Source organism: Crocodylus porosus, unplaced genomic scaffold (genome assembly GCF_001723895.1).
Source record: "Crocodylus porosus isolate Cpor-Errol unplaced genomic scaffold, CroPor_comp1, whole genome shotgun sequence".
NCBI lineage: Eukaryota > Metazoa > Chordata > Crocodylia > Crocodylidae > Crocodylus > Crocodylus porosus.
Window position 1 is genome coordinate 35604074 of NW_017728918.1, and position 16155 is coordinate 35620228.

At 41.7% G+C, this 16155-nt stretch overlaps 1 long non-coding RNA gene across 1 annotated transcript in view; it reads right to left on the bottom strand.

Moving 5' to 3' along the window:
• Positions 1–895: 895 nt before the first annotated feature.
• LOC109312208 overlaps positions 896–16155 on the bottom strand; it is a 19023-nt gene continuing 3763 nt past the window's right edge. Inside the window, exons 2-3 of the long non-coding RNA XR_002101740.1 lie at positions 15124–15126; positions 896–905 (exon numbers count right to left, since the gene is read on the bottom strand). This is a non-coding gene — a long non-coding RNA (uncharacterized LOC109312208). The remainder of the gene's footprint in view (positions 906–15123; positions 15127–16155) is intronic.

The following is a 16155-nucleotide window of genomic DNA, read 5'->3' on the forward strand; positions in this document are numbered from 1 at the left end:
AGAACACAAATTACCTTTAAAACTGGGATTTTCATGTTATTAAAAATCTTTCATAATTTCATAATTTCATAGTTGGTACGGTTAGAAGGGACCTAAGCAGACCATCAAGTCTGACCCCCTGCAATGGGCAGAAAAGAGTACTGGGGTCAAACGACCCTGGCAAGGTGATTATCTAGCCTCCTTTTGAAGACCCCCAGGGTAGGAGCGAGTACCACTTCCCTTGGAAGTTGGTTCCAGCTCCTAGCTGCCCTGACTGTGAAGTAGCACCTCCTGATGTCTAGCCTGAATCTACTCTCAGTCAGCTTATGGCCATTCTTCCTTGTTGCTCCTAATAGTGCTCGGGGGAACAGGGACTCTCCCATTGCCTGCTGTTCACCCTTGGCAAGTTTATAGATGGCCACCAGATCCCCTCTTAGCCTTCTCTTGTGGAGGCTGAACAGGTTCAGGTCCCGTAGCCTCTCCAGGTTTCTATAAGTATTTTATTGTAGTCTTTCATATTTTATTATCTTTTATTATAAACATTTCTCTTTCCGTAACTTTCAGAATTTCTCCTATAGGTCCTATGTAATTTTGTTCATAGTGATATTTTTCTCATGACTGAATACAAGATAGATAAAAAAAATTTACTTCACACTCTATAAATATACATTCATTTTGGAGTGAATATGTATAAAGTTTTAACACATCTATACCTGAGAACTGTTAGAAAAGTGAAAACATATTTTCACAGAAAAAAATTTGATTTCCCATATGCCCCTGTTTTTGTGATTAATGGAAAAATTCCAACCTGGTTAACTAAATACACAAGATCTCATTCACCATCTAATTCCTTCCACGTTTGCCCAAAGGATGTAAAATGCAACTGTACTGATCCGGTAGTGTTTTGCAACCACTTTTCCCTTGCACTTACGCCTATGCAGAAAGGTAAGCTGTTTGATGGACACACATGGCAGTTTTGAAAGAATCCCATTTTGAAGAAATCATGTCAAATTCTGAGATAGCCCCCAAAACCCAGGAAATCATTGGTGCATAATGGTAACATAACCTGTCGAAGACCAGTGCATGGCTACACAGATGGTGTCACCAGCAGGGCTTTGGCTTCTTTGACTATAGGACGTTGTTCTAAGAAGAAGGATTACTAGGAAAAGATGGGACCCACCTGACAAAAAGAGGGAAGAGCATCTTCACAGATGGCTCATTAACCTAGTGAGGAGGGCTTTAAATTAGGTTCACTGGGGGATGAAGACCAAAACCCTCAGGTAAGTGAGGAAGTGGGAGACCTAGAGAAAGAGTAAGCAGGAAGTGGCAACAGGGGAGGGGTTCTCATACTTTCTGAGAAGTCAGGGCACTCAACTAGTTACCTCAGGTGCCTGTGCATGCATGCACAGAGCTTGGAAAACAAGCAGGAAGAACTGGAAATCTTTGCACAGTCATGGAACTATGATGTGATTGAAATAACAGACTTGCTGGGATAGATAACAGGAATGGAGCACTATCATGGATGGGTCTAAACTGTTCAGGAAGGACAGGTAGGAGAGAAGAGGAGAAGGAGTTGAGCCTTCTGTAAAAGCTGTAAGATTGCTCAGAGCTCCAGTATGAACCTGGAGAAAGGCCTGTTGAAAGTCTCTGAGTTAGGGTGAGAGGGGAGTACACCAAGGATATTGTCCTGGTGGGCGTGTGTTATAGACAACCAGACTAGGATCAGGCAGATGAGGCTTTCTTCGAACAGCTAGTACAAGTTTCCTGATCACAGGCCCTGTTTCTCATGGGGGACTTCAATCACCCTGACATCTGCTGGGAGAGCAATACAGCAGTGCACAGGCAATCCAGGAAGTTTATGGAGAGTGTTGGGGACAACTTCCTGGTGCAAGTGTTGGAGAAACCAACTAGAGGATGTCCTCTTCCTTGACCTGCTGTTCACAAACAAAGAAGAATTAGTGGGGAATGTAGTAGTGGATGGCAGCTTAGGCAATGAAACTGGAGACGTTGATCCTGTTTATGGAGAGACCTGGGAAGAGAACCTGTTGGTTTAGAACTTGTGGCTTAGCAAAGGCACAGGGATACAGACAGGTTAATTGCCAATTAAGGACTCTCACTTCACCTCGGGGAACTACTGTGAAGTGCTAACTGCTTGTTAGAGACATTGTATAAATGACTGACCGACTGAGTGAAGAAATCCCCTAGAAGGGGAACCAGAGCAGAGATATTACACACCAGAGCAATGAGCAGTTTCCCTGCATGGAGGCGCAGGCTGGAAGAGAAAGCCAGAAGACAAATCTTTCCCTAGGATGGCAAACGATGGAGTTACTGGCATGCCAGTTGCACTTTGGCCTTTGTGGCTTCATGCCTACATGCTTGAGGTGTTTTCTAGAAGTCTGTTTTTCTATAGTCCAGGGTTCTTACCTTGCTTCTCTCCTTCCTTCCTTTCCTCAGTATCCTGAACTCAATCATATTGTGCTTATTGTTGCCTGTGAGCAGGTTTCTGCTTTGAGCACAAACGAGGTGTTAAGTCCTGCTTCCCCTTGTCCAGATGTCTATCTCACCTGCCACAACTTGATGGGAGTAAAAATAGGTGACACCAAATGGGAGGAAGTCTTGCTGATTTTAATGAAGACTATCAATAGAAGTGTTGCCAGCAGTTCAATAGAAGTGATTATTCCCCTCTCTTCAGCACTGAGGAGGCCACATCTGGAGTCCTATGTTCAGTTTTGGGTCCCCACTACAGAAAGGATGTGGACAAATTGGAATGAGGCCAGCAGAAGGCAACAAATATGGTTAGCAGGGCATGTGATTTCTGAGGATAGGGTGAGGAAACTGGGCTTATTTAGTCTGCAGGGCTAGGGACAGACATTACACATAAACTGGTTTAAGTGGTCAGAAACTGGTTTAAACCTGTCACAAACAGATGTTCAGTTCACATAAGCCAGTTTGAAAATGTCTGAAACCAGTCTGAAATAAACCTGGTTGAATGTAGTATCAGACTTAACTAACTTGGCCTAAGCCAGTTTATGCAATGTCTGTCCCAGACCCCTTGCTGGTTTAAGATAAACCTGACACCCCCAGCATCCTGGCACGCTCTCCGAGCTGGGTGGGGCTCTCTGCTCCACAGCAGGGCTGGCCCCTCCCCTCTGCTCCTTGGCTGCAGCTGGAGCACAGTTTGTAGGTTGCATCCCCTCTCCTCTCACCACTCCCTGCTAAGCAGGAATTCGCTGCCTCCCCTCTACCTTGCAGAGAGGTGTATTGAATAGCAGACCACATGCTGGCTACAGTCCTTGCTGAATCAACAGGTAGCTGGTAATGTCCCCCTGTTGTTTTCTTAATGGCGTGATAACCACTATTATCAATTCCCTGCTGAGCTAATCAGAGTGTCCTGCAGGGTCTGGCCAATGTCAATTCAGGCTCAGGCTTTTTGAATATCTGTCCCTAGCCCAAAAGAGAAGACGGAAGTGGGATTTAATAGCAGCCTTCAACTACTTGAAGGTGGGTTCTGAAGTGGATGGAATTAGACTGTTCTCGGTGGTGGCAGATGACAGAACAAGGGGCAATGATTTCAAGTTGTAGCAAGGGAAGTTTAGGTTAGATATAAGAAAGACCTTTCTCATGAGGAGGGTCATAAAGCACTGGAACAGGCTACCCAGAGAGGTTGTGGAGTCTCCATCCTTGGAGGTTTTTAGGACACGGTTAGGCAGAGTTTTGGTTGGGATGTTCTAGTTGGGGCTGGCCCTGCTTTGAGCAGGGGGTTGGACTAGATGACCTCCTGAAGTCCCTTCCAACCCTAATTTTCCATGATTCTAAGATTTTAACTCACTCTAAGAGTTGAGAGAGGGGAAATAGTGCATCTTGGTATTTTGTAAGCACTGAAGGGAATAGAAATTCTTTTAGAAGTTTTCCCCAAATATATGTGTTCCAAAATCTTAATTTCTCTTATTATTATATCAAGATGCAATACATTTTCTGTTCCCTGGATGGATTATGAAACATGTTATAGGTTTGGGAAATGTTTCTTTACTTGGCATTTATTTGTTTTTAAGTACAATAGGCATCTACTAATCCTCTGAAAACACACACACACTTGCGCGCGCACACACACACACACACGATAGAGACAAAAATGTAAATATATCCAGCAGATGCAAGAAAAAATAAAACAAAAGATGGGCCTCACAGCATGCCCAGAAAGTTAACAATTCCAGGCTGCAGTAGTCAGGAAGGTAAGAATGAGAAAAGACTTTTTCCAGAGGGGACAGTGCCAACAGGCTTATCTCATTTATACTGGTGGAACCAGGCCGTGTACATTTGCTGATATCAATTCCTGTTGAGGAAGGGGCAATCTCTTACTTTACTTGCTCTCAAACCTTGTAGGGCTCATGGGTTAAAGCCAATACCATGAATTTTACACAACAGTTTATTGGAGAAAGGGCAAATTGTGGACCATTTGTTCCATGGCTTATATCCACTTAATAAACAACTACAGCATTTAATAATTGTATTAGCTTCCAGATGGTCACAAGGTGTAGCCCCATAAAGAACACATTTCAGCTTTCTAATCTTGAAGCGACAAAGGCATAGATTTTTGTTAAAAGGTCCATATCAGACATCTCATCTTCCCAAATGTAGATAGAAGATTTTAAAAACTATTACAAGATTTCTAATGGAATTAAATGGTCAAAGGATTTCTTCTAAAACACAATGCCTCCAGCAACACAAGGGTCTATAACACCACTTATGGCATTGCTTCAATAGATGTAGGGGCCAAGTCTGAGAGGTGCTTAGCACATGTAACACTGGCATCGATGGGACTTGTATGTGCTATTCACCTCCATGGAACAGAACTTTAGAGGGAAGAGTACCAATCACTCAGTGCATCTCTTGGATGATTTTTGTCCATCCAGAGATGTTACTGACAATAGAATCACAGTACACAGTATCAGCTTCAGGGAGAGCTTTTAATTATATCCAATTACTGTACTGAATTAGAGTAAGTTTTGTATAATCCCTTGAAAATTAACCCCTTCTAATGAAGACAGCATATATATGGAATAATCTTCTTATGAGTAACAGATGCATGCTAGAATATTGAACCAAATTGTGATTTCATTTATATCAGTGTAAACCCAGGGTAGCAGTTTCATCCAGTTGTATCTTAAAATTATAATTATACTGGTGCAAATGACATCAGAAATCTAATTTATTTCCACATTTTATTATTATAGCCTAGAACAGAAGCCTAGAACAAAAATGGCTTTTTTTTACCATATGCCAACATAGTTTAATACACACTGCCAACCAAGAAAGAAATGCTTGCTTGACTGATTCCTTTCAGCTCATGTACCAATTACCATAGTAAATTTATAGCTGTAATTTCTTATGTTTCTGTTATTTGTTTGGTCAGAGATTAGCGTTTTGAGGAAGTACTCTGTCAGTCATTGTTGATTAATAACATGTTCAGTCATACTTCTTCAGGTCATAGTATTTACTGAGTAAATAAGTACTGACTAACAATCTGACCCAAAGCAATACTTTCCTAGTGAGAAAGCTAGTTAAAAACTTGACTCATCTTTGGTGCCTGTTACGCCTCAAAGCCAGGCATAGGGTTGGGCACTTTTTCAAAGATAAATTCAGACAAACAGGATTTTACAGAATCAGTAAGTAGCACATCAGTTTTTTAAACATATTATTCCACTCCAAGTTCAGACAAATGCAAAATGGATTCATGTTCATGAAATAAAAACTGTATGAAACACAGATTTGAGTGCTTTGTATACAGCTTCTCTCTCTTTTTCCACAGCTTTTTTTAAAATATGTGTAACTGAAGAATTCTGGACAAGTTTCTTCCTTGGACACCACCTCTTAAAATTAAGAGGGCATTAAGAGAGCAGACCTGTTCGGCTTCCCTTTCTATACCACCATTCCCAGTCTGGCAGTTTGTTCATACCTCTAGCCCTCTTACTAAGTCTCATACCCTCTCTTCCCTCTTGAGGTGGCACAAACACATCTATCTCAATCTCTTTGCTAGAGATAAGCAAGAGAACCCAGACCCACTCAGTCCTTTGGGCATAAAGCAGTTACCACCATAGTCTACCATTCCTTGGTACTTTCCAATAGCTACTTCCAGCCTCATCTGTTTCTGGGAGGTACTATCTCTTTTCTAACACTTGTGCACTTTGTCCAGTGCAAAGGCAGCCTGTTTCTACAGAAACCTTCTCTGAAAGACACCTCTGACTTTATGAATCTAGGTATAAAGTCAGGCCACCTTCTCTGCAGGTGGCCAGCTGGAACATTTTCTCCTGTTCTTTCACCAAAAATTTGTGGCATTTAATTAATCCAACAGGCCAAGATTTCTGCCATGGCCTTCTGACAGGCAGTAAACTGCAGATCATTCCTCATTTGCCAGATTTCTCGTTTTACATAGATATAATTTAACTGTTCTCTCAACTGCTGGACTTTCTTCCTTTTAAGTCTAACATTCACCAGGTATAACAGCAGGGCTAATTGAACAGCTCCAGGGCAGCTGGCCCTGAAAGAGGCAGGCCAGCTTGTTTTATACACATATTGATAAAATCTGGTGCTCTATGAAAGTTTTGAGACCACTGTGAATTTTAGCTTCTGGGAGATGGATGAGTGAAGTGGTTGTTTCTGTCCAAGAGTGTTTATTAGTTCAACATGTTGATCTGAAATTGGGTTGAAAACATCTAGATGGAAAGGGCTGCCAGTTGGAAAATATTGGGTAGATAAAAATTTGAACCAGTGAGAATTAAACATTTCAACAGGCAGTTTGCTCAAATAAATCTAAGTAAAAATAACAAAAAGCATCACATGGAGCCAATTAAAGAAAGAGAAGGCATTTCAGTACCAAAAGGGCAAACATGAAGAGATGGTTTAAAAATGAATCTTAAAATATAAATTTAGGAAAATTATGTACTCTTTTGTCTTCATCTGAAGAGTGATCTGTATGGTTTCTTGAGTAAGTTAAATTTAATTTAAATGAGTAAATCATTTGTTGAATAAAAAACTGAGTACCTGATTGCTTGTATTATGCTTATTCTGGTTGTTCACTTATTGAAGTGTTTGCTAGATAGTCTTTTATTTGGGTCTCAGTGGATAAACTAAAGTGTGTGGCTTTTATTGAATATCACTGGTCAATATTTCGATGAAAAACTGGTAGCATCCTCTTGGAAAATGCTGTTTCATTGAATTACAAATGTAATCAAAGTGTTTGAAAATGAAAATGAAAACTGGAAACGTTTTATGGGCACAAGTCAATTTTGAAAAGATTTTCTTTGGATTAAAGTTTGAAAAATGATTTCCATTTTCTCATTTTAAATGAGATGTTTCAGTTTGACTCTATAATTTAATTCCAATTTGTTTGTCATTATATTCAAATATCAGTTTTGGCATTATAGGTAATAATATAGTTAATGTTTTATACTGAACTTATGCAGACAATTTTGTTGAAGCACTGAATCATAAGTCTTCAGAAATCTTTATTCCATGGAAAATTTGGAAAGTCTTTTTTTCTGTTTCAATTAGAAACAAAATCTTGAAAAGGCAGAATTTTTTTCAGCAGTTAAATTCAATTTTTGTACTAGTACTTAGTCCTCCTCTTATTGCCTGCAGTCTCTCAACTCAAGAAAACATTGTTACTTTTGCAGTTTTATGATCAGTATTATGGTATTTAGTATTTTTTAAGCTTCAGCCCCTTCAGTGTGAAAATCTGAGTTTTCATTTTAAAAAAAGGTGTGGGCTTTATGTTTCCTCTGCACAGTGTTTTCAGAGAAAGTTTGACTCCATGACCTAAATGTCTCCTGAAAGTTCAGAAATCAGAATGAAAATGTAATTTTCAAAAATTGCATGGTTGTAAATCAATCTCAAGTATGAAGAGGCTTCACCCATAAATAGGGACTTATCAAAAGTGAGGAGGCAGCTGGCTAATTTTGCAGGTTAATCATGGGCCAGCCGCCATTTTCATGGGCTTATTGTAGAGGGCCCTACCCATGCCTCTAATTGGCTTAGGGGCCTCGTGGCTCCACCCCTCATTGCTGATTGGTCAAGAGGGCTGTCCATCACGATCCCTGCCTATCACCACTGATTGGCAGAGCCAGCATTTTATTACATATATATTACAGATTTCACAGACATTGCCTAATTTTGTGGACAATGTCTGATTTCACAATTTCCATGAAATCCACAAAATCGCAAATTTAATTGGTCTCTACTCATGATTTCTGAATGCTTGGCGGTAGCTACACTATCCAGGGCACTTTGTCACTTTGGTATTTCATGTTATGTGTTTGGAACTTCTTAAACTTTGGCATTAATATATTCAGTCCTGTGAAGCTGAAGACACATTAGGAGATTTTTTAAAAGCAGATTTCAGAATCTATGCTGCAATCCAAACAAGCAAAGGCATACATTGGAGGTCTAGCAAATATACACGGGAGCCCTAATTGCAAGCTGACACATGTACGGTTGAAATGCTCTAGGGCAACCAGACTGTCACTTGTTTCAGTTACACAGGGTTGACAATTAGAATGGAAATTGCTCCCGGGACCATCTGAAAATGATCCATAGTCTTTCATTAGTTAGCAGACCATAGTTTCAGAACTGCTGACCTAAACTATGCATTGCAGTTAGTTTTTCAAATAATGGAGACAGGGCTGGAATTAAACCAACTGCACATATGTATCTTAATTAGAAAACAGAAAACTTAAGTAATGGTCTTAGAGAGTACAGAAAGCAGGGAAGATAGAAAACAGCAATACGAATGCAGCAATATGCTATACAAATAACAGTACACAAGTGGTATTTGTCTAAGCAGCTGAGGAATAATTTATACAGCAGTAGCATTTTAACTTTTCCCATGACATTCAGCACTAAACAAAACCCGACTAAGAGACTAACATCTCTGTACAACTCACAGTAATGTCGATCAGCCATACAAAGGATGGAACAACAAGAACAACAACACAGAGCTACAGCAATTTGCCTCAGGTCACAATTGTAGACTTGGGACAGGAACCCAGTCTCTTTGGGTTAGTCAAATGACTAATCTAGTAGACCACAAGTTCTCTCTAATGCAGGTCCAAGGTCTACCCAAGCCTAGTGGCCCATAGGGTCAGCAAGTTAAGGCATGCTAGTTTCTGTAACCAGCAGCACACAAGGGAGCAATGTGTCTCACATCATACTTGCATGTCTTTGATTCTTATCTTCTCTGGCCACAATAGTCAGGTACCCATATTTTCACATGGGTTCTCTGGAAAGGACTTTTTCATGAGTCAGGAGTGCAGCTCCGCCTCCTGTCTTTTAAGCTGTGACAAGTTATCTTAGTTGCTTTGCCACCATGTCCCACTTCCTCAGTGAAAGAGAGTAATAAATCATCTCTGTAGCTGCCTCTCACTTTCTAACAAGTACCATGGTAAATGTACATGCCAAGTATAGAAGTGGTGGGAAATGTCCACATTAAAAATGTCCACATGATAAAAACTAAAAAGAATTGTAATGAAAAAGCATCCACATTGGTATCTGCTGCCATGGCATTCTACACAGATACATCCTTAAGTGCTTGAATTATAGTTGTTATATATAAACTGCTGGTGGAGATTTTTATAAAAGGTGGCACTCTATGTATAAATGAGAAAATGATTGTTCTATGGATCCAGCACATTTTAGGGTTGAGGTGATTGTTAATATTTTATTCACCTATGCTCCAGCTTCCTTCCTGTTTCCAGTGATACAAGTGGCAGTGTTCTAGGCAAACCACTAGATGTAGTTACAGTGTCACTGTAACTAGTCTAGGATTAAGTGATATTTGTCTCCATGAGAAAATTACCCTTTAGTGCCTTGAGAGGCAGCTTGTATTTTTTCAACAGTGTTTACAAAGCTCCCCAGGGCTGTAATGACCTAGGGATTCATAATGATGTCAATAAGAAATTAGCTGATTAGGTCTTCTACTTATTTATTATTCGTTCTCTCTGTTTATCTTATTTTTTTAAAAATCCCCTCTGCTGTATCATGCTGTGGACTAGCCTTTGCTGAGCAATCCCAACATCATACTGAGGTGGCCCCGTCTGTCCTTCCTCCCTGCAATCTTCCTCCCTTCCTCATTGCATCTTCTGTGAGACTCATTTATACACTTCATAGGTTCCTGTGTTTTATTTATATCAGTAGGCACTTGGTATGCTTGTGGATGGTGCTAAAATACTAATAAACAGTAAGTAAATAATGGTGCATCAGCAATGTAATACCACTTTTCTGAATGCAGAAAATGAATTCATCAAAGGGAAGGGGTTATTGCAAACTCCTGCATGTGTAAATCATCTAAATCATGCACAAGAGGCTGTCTGGTTATACTTCTCTTCAGGCAATGAGCCAGATCTTCAGCTGGTACAAATTTAATGAAGCTACAGCTATTTGCATCAGGTGCAAATCTAATGCAATATGTCTAGTTGCATGGAGCTCAATGATCATGAAAACTGCAATTTAGAAAAACTTTCCCTTTCTTGGTGATCTAGGTGAAATGACTAGAAGTTATCATTAAGGTTTTGTTTGACCCTAATGCAGCTCTCAAACTCATTCTTTCTCCCTCAGTGCAGGGACTCAGTACTTCAGCCTATTTACTTTATTGCTCAGTGAAAAGTTCATACTAAGGAGTTACCCTGAAACCTCCCTTTAAAGAAACAGTTTAGGGGAGAACACTGTAAGTGGGATAATTTCCCAAAGCAAAGCGTCTTAAAAGCTAGGGACAGACATTAAAAAAGCTGGACCCTGAATTGATTCAATCTTCGCAGGTTAGTCTAACCTGTGAAGATTGAACTGATTTGCAAGTGAACAGGCGTGTTTAATTCTGGAAATGTAGGCACGTGCCTGCACCCCTGGGTGCTGCACAGGACAGGGGCTGTGGCCGTGACTGCTAGGCTCCAGGCCTGTTGGTGCCTCTGAGCTGGCTTGCAAAGCTTGCCCCACAGCCAGCCCCTGCCTGTGCTGCTCGGCCAGGCTGTCACACAGCCACAGTGAGCTGGGAAGGGCCCTGTCAGCATGGACTGGCCTTGCAGGGCCCTTCCTAGCCAGCTGGGACTCCATGACATCCCCACCCGACTTGAGCATGAGGAGCCATGCAGACCCCATGTCCCCAGCCTCAGCTGCAGCCTGATGGAAAGGGCCTGGCCCCAGTAACCCAGCCTGGGCTGGCCCCTCTCCCTCAGCCCTCAGAAGCACTCACAGGTTGGCTTGGCTCAGCTGGGATGTTCAGCTGGGATGCTGGAGGGCTGGGATGCTGGAGGACTCTGGTTTAACTTAAACCAGGAAGGGATCTGGGACAGAAATTGCATAAACCAGTTTCACCCGAATTAGTTAAGTCTGGTTTCAACCTCGTTTATCTTAAGCCATTTTGAAACTGGTTTATGCATACTGAACTTACATTATGTTACAGATTTAAACTAATTTTTGATCACTTCACCTGGTTTATGTGTAACTTCTGTCCCTAGCCAAAGAATCAACAAGGAATACAGACCGCCTGCAGAATGACTGACACTTAAAATAAATGAAACATTCACTATGACTCTTAATGAAGAAAATTTGTTAGTTTTCAAAGATAAGGGGCAGATTTATGACATTATAACAATGAATGTGATCATATCAATAGAATCAAAATGTAATCAGACAGTTAATTACTAAAGGCCATGCTGTCATCCTTCTAGTTGTGATGAACAGCACCTTAATCCAGAAGCAGCTCTTCTGTATTGAAAATAAAAAATAATTGCGTTTTGTACTGTTCATGATGACTAAGTGAAAGTATTTCAAAGAAAGATAATATGTTAATTGTTGTGCTACCAATACTCAGACAGAAATAAAACAAAGAGTAAATAAAGTTACATGTATATAACATACCATAGAACGAATGAAAAGCCAAGAGGATTTTGATAAGAATGAAAAAAATCTTTCTGTTTTAGACATGTTTCATCACGTTGAGCTCACCTCAGTTGGTTGGACTAGAAGCAGTAAATTCAAGAAAAGGAAAAAATACTTTCAACTCCAGTTAAAAAAATACAGTACATAGCATAAAAATTACCTTTTTATTGAAATTGTAGATGGCATTTTGTCGGAATGAGAGATGGATGAAATTTGCTAAACAAAATGTTTTGTCACAAAAGGGTTTTTTCATGTTAGTTAAGTTGTTGATGTTTTCCTTTTTGTGAAAATACCATCCTTCTGTTTTTTTCAGTATACAAAATTATTTCAAAGTAGCTACAAATATTTTCACTTGCCAAAAACTCACTTTTTGATACATGAAAAAATGTCATTTTGTTAACATCTTCAATGACAATTTTAAAGAAAAAGTATAATTTATTAAAGAAACAAAGAAGTTGATCAACATTTAACCATTTGAAATGAAAGTTCTGACATTTTTCATCAACTAGTTTTTCATAATTCAACCAGGTCAGTTTGACCATACGGATAAGGTTTCTACACAAGCTTAGAGACTGGATCTGAAGATTCTAATCTTTTTCAAGCAAGAGTGTATTTTTACAGGTATGTAAATTATATGCATAATTCAGAACATTTATTAGAAGCTGATACTAATATTGATAATATTAAAAATAGTGATAATATTAAAAATATTGAGCAAGAAAAGAGGAGGAAAATCAGTCTTCTAACTGAGCATGAAATAATTTTTACTCTCAGAGACAGAGAATGAAAGAGAGGAGTGATTGCAAAATGTAGCCTACCCTTTCATCCATCTGTTTCAGATATCTATAGCAATGAAGACATGGTACAGTGGCTTCAGCATGGCTATAGAAGCCCAACCAGGACTCTTGAGGCTTATTAAGGGGGATAGCCCCTCCATGCCTTCATTGCTTCTGCTGTGAGCTTGCTATTTGTCTGTGTGGGCAGCAGTCATTCCTCTACTTGGAGGTTGATATCACAATAGTAAAAAACTGTTCTGAAGACTAAAGGTATGCATGCACAGCAGAATGCAAGGCCATGCAGAGCTACTGAAGCTGGTTCTAAAAGAGTTTGCTCTAGTGTCTCTGCAGAACAGGGTAGTGCTTTACAAAAGGTTCAGAAGATCAGTGGCAGAGCCAATACCAGAAACCAGGATTTTAGAGCTCCAGTCTTGTCTACTGAACCATATGACCTTCCACAGGTGTGAAGATGATTGAGTAGGGCACCCACCACAAATGATGAGTGAACAATTTCCTGTTTGCAAGTGAAAAAATCAGATATTAAAAAAAAACTATCAATAGTTTCATGATACATGTTAACAGCCCTACTCTGTTCATAACCATATTCTCCAGTATGGTTCCAGGGTATTGTTCAGTGTGTAACAAGAAAGTCCTGATGTTGCTGATAATTTGGCAATTTGGCAAGCATTCCTGTTTCTTATCCAGTATTCCTAGGAAAAAGCTTCCAAAGGGAAATAGATTTATGCATGATCTTCATTGTCCAGGGTTATTCAATAGCATCATTCAATAGACCTTAGAACCTGGCACTGCTATAAGATGTTAACCAGAGAGGACCTGGCTCTAATGGTGAATTGGTGAGAGCTAGCAATGTGTCTGATTTCACTTTGTGGAGTGAAGTTTACAGAACTGAGCTCAAAAGGAGAAGATTATCAATTTTTTGCCAAAACTAATAAGAGAAAGGGGATAAAATGCATCCTGTAGTGAAAAATAGTGAAAAACCCCCACCAGAGATGAGCTTGGAGCCATGGCCTTAAAAAATGTTTACAGTCAGTAGGTGTGTTTATACAAGACACTATCATCATAGCAATGAATGTAGCTCAGAGTTATGGCAACGAAGCATTGGTGAGCACAAACTGTGATGATGACGCTACTGCACAGTCAGTGTAGTGATGAACTATACTGCTGTAACTGATCACTTTCCATAGTCTGGAGGCAGAATTGTATCTCCATTTCTTACCTCAAGGATCCTTGTTGCTCCAAGTGGGGCCCCAAAGCTTAGTTAAGGGAGTGGAGAAGGACTTTGTTCCTACTGGGAGCATCTACACGTGGCCCTGACTGCACAGTTGTTACTGAGAAGGAGAAGAAGGGGCTGGGGAGGAGGCTTTTCTCAGCCAAACTGGTTGACCTGCTCAACTGGGCTTTAAACTAAGCCCACCAGGGGTGGGTGGATAACTGCCACTGCAAGCCCACTAAGCAATTACTGCATAACCAGAAGGTTAGGGAACCCAAGGGAATCCATACCTACTTCAGTTTGGAACAGTGTGTGCCTGGGATGGCAAGGAAACCTAGGGCTTTAAATGGGACACTTATGTGCCTATACGCCAATGCCAGGAGCTTGGGGAATAAACAGGAGGAACTGGTCCTCCTGCTAAGCAACAAAGACTACAATCTCATAGGGATAATGGAGACCTGGTGGGACTCCACCTATTACTGGGCCACAGGTATAGATGGCTATAGCCTGTACAGGGTAGATTGTGCAGATAAAAGGGGTAGCTCTCTACGTCAAAGATGGCTACACATCCCTGTAAATTGACATTGGCACCCAGGGAAGACAACTGGAGTCCCTCTGGGTTAAAATACATGGGGAATGTAGCACAGGGGACATCATGGTAGGAGTCTGCTACAGACCTCCTAACCAGAAGCAAGAGCTGGACCAGGAATTCACCAGGGAACTGGCTGAGGCTGCATGTTCTTGGTGCATGGTTGTCATGGGAGACTAACTATCCAGACATTTCATGAGAAGAGCACTTGGCCAAATCTGATCGGTCACAAAGCTTCCTCATGTGTGGATGAGCTCTACCTGATTCACGATGTCTATGAGCTGACAAGAGGTAAAGCATTGCTAGATGTGGTACTGCCAAAGAGGATGACCTAGTCAGTGACCTAAGAATCGATAGAAAGCTGGGTGATAGTGACCACGAGCTGATCACCTTTACTATCCATCACAAAGTTGGCAAGTCAGTCAGCAATGCAGAAGCCCTTGACCTTAGGAAAGCTTACTTTGACAAGCTCAGGAGGCTTGCTGTTGAGGCCCTAAGAGATCATGACTCAACAGGAAGAGGAGTCCAAGAAGAGTGGTTGCTCCCCAAGGGAGTGATCCTGACAGTACAAGGGTTGAACATCCCATCTCAGAGGAAGGGTAGCAAAAGGACACAGCAACCCCCTTGGCTCAGCAGGGAACTTGAGGACCTCCTACACCTAAAAAGAGAGACGTATAAAGGATAGAAGGCTGGTGTTGCTGGGCACTTGTGTGCCCCGCTCCTAATAAAGGTTAAGAACTTAAGGGGGGAGGAGTGTAGCAGCACACTAGGGTGTTTGCTACTAATGATGGCGATGTGGGCTTAGCTGCCAATCAATAGGGCAGCACAGCCGGGGGTTGCCTAAGCAACTGAGTGGGTCAGCTGACTGCCAGGGGGGCAGGGCCTAGCTTATATAAACACACAAGGCTGAGGCCCAAGGCAGTTCCCCTCTGGCAGCCCAAGGAGCAGGAGCTCTGCTGCTGCGGAGCAGAGCCAAGTGGACCAGAATTAAGCAGAGCAGCCAGAGCACTCCAGTGTTTGTATAATGATGAGAGGGCATGAAGAGAACCCTGGCAGAGAGGTAAGGAAGCACCTAGGTGGCGCACAGTTTAGGTTATAGCCAGGAGGCTTCTTTTGGGTTGTAGCCGGTTGGCTCAGGGCTTTATGTTGCTAGTTTGTTATTATTACACCACAAGACTGGGTGAGGCTGTAGGGGTGTGAGGAGGCCTCATTAGGAGCTCCCCAGTAAGGTGGGGGTGCTCCCAATGCTGGAGGGAGTGCTGTGTTTTGGGGTGTCTGGACCCCAACCCCAGTGGGGGTGGCTATCAGGATAATTTCAGGGGAGCTACCCAATAGTGTGGGGGTTCCTGGTGATCCTGGCCCTGCGGGCGGTACTTTATGAGGCCCCAGTGCAGGCGAGAGAGTGTGTGAAGTGCGAGCGAGGCCCCAGAGAGGGCGAGGAGCATGGGACAGGCCCCAGAGAGGTCGAGTAGTGCGAGACGCGCAGGACAGGCCCCAGAGGGGGCATGAGACCCAAGTGAGGGGAACCTACTGTGGGAGGTGGGTATTGAAACCCCAGCAAGGTAGCACCCCATAGAGAAGTGCGCGGTGACCGCGGAGAAGCCCAGTCGGGGCAAAAATGTGGGGAGCATGGAGACAAACTCTACGGGGGG